Raw genomic sequence first — 4,731 nt, forward strand, 5'->3', positions numbered from 1 at the left:
GACTATAGACCAAACATGATTGCCACTCAATGCCTCTCTTGCAAAACACAGGACACAAAAGAAGAGAGAGAAAACAAGGGGGAATGCCCTGCCACAGAGGCAGGGTGGGATGGGGGGGACCGGGGGTGGGAGGGATGCTGGGACCCGTGGTGGTGGAGGATGGGCGCTGGTGGAGGGATGGGTACTTGATCATTGTATAACTGAAACCCAAGCACAAAAATTTGTAAGTCTATAACTGTACCTCATAGTGTTTCACTAATAAAAAATTTTTTTAAAAAAGACATTACATTTTTACCCTTAAACAGTGTATAATGTGTTATAATGTTGCCACCTAGTTATAGGTGTTAATATAAAGATAAAACTATAACTTTTTCCTTAAACTTCTGCCCAGTTAAGATGCCTTCTTTTGATTCTATTTTAATAGCTAAACTTACATTATTCATGATTATTGCCTCAAAAACATAGATTATCACAGCTGTTCAGATATATATATATATATATATATATATATATATATATATATAGTTTCCAAACCCGCCACCAACTCGCAATCAGAATTTTGGCCATGGCCCCAGTTGGTATTAAGAGAGAACACAAAACGTTAAATACTATAACACTCTGTGGTAAAATGAAAAAAAAAATTAGCAACTGACAGTGCTGTAAAATTGTTAACAGAAAAACAAAAATATCTTATCCAAGTGCTCAGTTTTTAAAACGATATCTGCTGACACAGCAATTCTTTGATAGGCTTAATAAAGCCATTAAAAACTGATAAAATAGAATCTAGAAAACCTTCCTTTTGTGACTCTCTTGCTGATAAAATATAGACTTGAGTATTAGGCTAAATATTAGTCAATGAATGGCAAATTAATTGTCTATATGTTTTATAGATGTATCAATTATATCTACATTAGAAATGATAATAGTGGGAAAATGCTAATCCTTATTTAAAATTTCATAAAGAGCCATTTGTATTATATTGCTCATAATCTGGTCTTCGGTTTTTTTCTTGAATTATTTGCCTTTCAGTTGTCAATTATAAACTATTTATAATTTTCAAGCTGCCTTTCAAAACACCCATATAAAGAGTGACTTCAGAATGAAAATAGCAAAAAAATAAAATAAACAATGCTAAATTAAAACAAAAATTATGAAAGCTCTCTTTCAGAGACTTTAAACTTGAAGTAATATTTCAAAATAAAATCCCCAAGAGAGATTTTTACTGTCTTAAAGACAAACCTCAAGACATTCTCCAGTCAGGTTTGCTTTCCAGTATTTATGCTTTTTATGTAGTAGTTTCTATTGTAAATAGGACTGACCTACAAAACCAATAGAACATTGAAAATTATGAGGTAATATGACTTATGAGGTCAACTTTCTCCTATCCATGGTTTCGCAGTTTCTTACTTCTTTCTTCTTTAGAAGTCTCTTGGAAAAAGCCAATTATCATTTTAGGGGGCTGGAGCAATAGCACAGCGGGTAGGGCGTTTGCCTTGCATGCAGCCGAGCCATACCAACCCGGGTTCGATTCCTCCGCCCCTCTTGGAGAGCCTGGCAAGCTACCGAGTATCACGCCCACATGGTAAAGCCTGGCAAGCTACCCATGACGTATTTGATATGCCAAAAACAGTAACAACAAGTCTTGTTACTAATGCCCACTCAAGTAAATCAATGAGTAACGGGAGTACAGTACTACAGTGCTACTATTGTAGGAGAAAACTGAAGAATGATTCTAGAGAAGACTAAGTGCCAAAGAACTGAGTATTCTCACCTGTATCCAGCACCAGTTTTCCAGCCATGTAGGTAAACTCCATATGGTAAATTCCATATGGAAGACGACTTTGTACCCAGTCCAATCTCTTACTAAATTAAAGATGACATCCTTAGTAGACATCATGAGACGCTCAGCTAAAGTTGTTCACAAAAGCCATTTTTTGGATTATAGATATACAGTAAATGATTACTGTTATTTTACATTACTATGATTTGGGTTGATTTGTTATTCAACAATATAAAATCAATTCATTGAAGATATGACTTAGTAATTTCTTTTTTCCCTTATAAATGATGAGACTTATATTTAATTAGCAGAGTTAACATTACACTACATTTTTTTTTTTGCTTTTTGGGTCACACCCGGCGATGCTCAGGGGTTACTCCTGGCTCTACACTCAGGAGTCACTCCTGGAGGTGCTCAGGGGACCATATGGAGTGCTGGGCATTGAACCCGGGTTGGCCGCATGCCAGGCAAATGCCCTAACCACTGTGCTATAGCTCTAGCCCCTACACTAAATTTCTTAAAATGTCAAGTAGTGTTAAGGTACAAAGCTCATGATATTCCTATACAAGTCTGTCAATCTTAAGTTTGTGATTTAACTCATTTCTAAGACTGGTAATACTTCCATGAATTACATAAACATTATAGGACTACATTGGCATAGGTAAAAATTGCCAATCTACTCCATCTGCCAGGGATTGTTAGCACAAAGGTGCTCACACACACCCATCTTTCTGGACCTGACCTTCAAGGAATCCTACATTAGAAAAATTGGTAAAAGGTTTGTATATACACTCTTCAATATGCCAGATTTAAAGTCTTCAAATTCAGCTTTGTCACAGGAACACAATATCCATCAGAATTTATTTAAATTCTCAAGTGAATTTATTCGAGTGAAATCTCTCTACCCCTCTGAGTTCCAAATACTGGCCTCAGGCACTGAGAAAGTCCTGTTCTACTCTGAGTAGCCTTTCAAATATAGGAAGAAAATATTTCCACTTAAGTTCTCTCTTATATAAGACACAGAGTTGTCTTCAACTATTCCTCATGGGATAATAATAAATCCCATATTCTTGATGCTTTCCTTTGAACTTGTCCTAATTTTCTATATAAAGCCTATCAATTACAAGTCTAGGAGGTCTGTGGATCGGTTTTGTTTTGTTTGTTAAGATATGAACTTGGATATGTTTTGCAGGCTTTCTTCAGCTCCCATAACTTTTTAGTCCTTCAACTCTTATAGATTAGTTCCTGGCATGCACTTATCTATCTGACCCAAAGTTTTAAGAACACAGTCTTATTGAGCTATGAGGCGCTACAGCTAGGTGCTTCTGCTGTTCACATGGCACAGGTGCTTTGATGCAGAAAGCTTATCCTGGTTATTACTGGAATTAAATCAGGGTTGTGTCTTTTCCATTATTAGGAAACTCAAGTCATTGAGTATTCAATAAGCAAGTTCTGAGTATCTCAGACCAAGGCTTGTGCTGAATAATACAGTAGAAAGAGAACTAATCATTCTACAGTACATTCTACAGTAGAAAGAGAACTAATCATTCTACTAATCATTCAAGACCAAGAGCTATTTCTCTTATCCTTATTGTTCAACATAAGCAGCACATAATGAAAAGCAAGAAAGTAGATGTTTCTTTATGGAGATGAGGACAATCCCTAAATTTCAACTGACAAAATGGAATGAAGAAATTCTGAAGAAATTTGAGTAGGAGAAAGATGTCAACCGCTTGTTTTATTAATTTATTCATTTTTAAATTGTACTTTTATCAACCACTTCTTTTAAAACAAGGACAGTACAGGGGCCAGAGCGATAATACAGTGAGTAGCTCATTTGCCTTGCACGCGGCCAACCCAGGTAATATCTCTTGCATTCCATATGGTCCTCCAAACACTGCCAGGAGTAATTCCTGAGTGTACAGCCAGGAGTAACTCCTGAGCATTGCTGGGTGTGACCAGAAAGAAAGAAAGAAAAAACAAGGAGGGGACTTAGAAGGATGTAAATTTCTCATTGAGAAATTGTGTGCATCCAGTCCTCCACAGGACTCTCTTGGATGGCTCTAACTGTTTATTCAGTGCTTGGAAATTGTTGATTCTGCTTTAATAACCTTGTGTTTCCAACCTTTAGGGTATGAAATCATTTATTTTCTGTTTTTCGGGGACAAGTCAAGGGCTGGGTCACACCCGGTAGTGCTCAGGTCTTACTCCTGACTATGTGTTCAGTGTTAACTGCTGTTTATTGTTGAAGGATCAAACACATCGTTTGGGATTAAACACGGGTCATCCATATGCAAGACTAGTGCCTCTAATTCCTGTACTATATATCTGACCCAGGAAAATATTTTCTTGTTACTGCATGAAATTTGAACAAGTTGAATTTAAGGTCTATTTTATTTGGTCAAAAATTTAGGTAGTGAATTGTATTCAATATGGAAAATAAAGGGAAATAAAATATCTATGATACATCTTAATGGGTTTATCTTTATTGTTTGTTTCTTGTTAGATGCATCCTTAGAAGCTTCGAGTAGAATATTTCTCTAAGTATCATCTCAAGGAGGGCAAAAAGCAGCACATAATGACACTTGGCATTTAATTCTAGTGACAGCTAAAGTATCAGAAAATTGTACTTAAAGTCTTTGACGTGCTAAAAAGTTTAGTTAGAAAATAGTATATAACCATGTATCCAATTTTACAGCTAATGTAGTTCTCTCTCTTCATAGTTGAGAAGACCATTCAAAGCATAAAGAGTGGGTCTGGCAGCTTTAAAATCTTTTATAAGATAAAATAACATGTCTTCCAGAACACATTTAAAAGAAAATGGAATTCATAGCCTCAATTTCATTGTCATTATTGAATCACATTAGATACTCCTGAGGAGTTGAGATTATCAGCTAACAGGATAAGCTTTCTCTGAACTAAGAAATACATCAGTTTTCCTTGTACTCTGA

Source organism: Sorex fumeus, unplaced genomic scaffold, assembly GCF_029834395.1.
Source record: "Sorex fumeus unplaced genomic scaffold, SorFum_2.1 ptg000056l, whole genome shotgun sequence".
Classification (NCBI taxonomy): Eukaryota; Metazoa; Chordata; class Mammalia; order Eulipotyphla; family Soricidae; genus Sorex; species Sorex fumeus.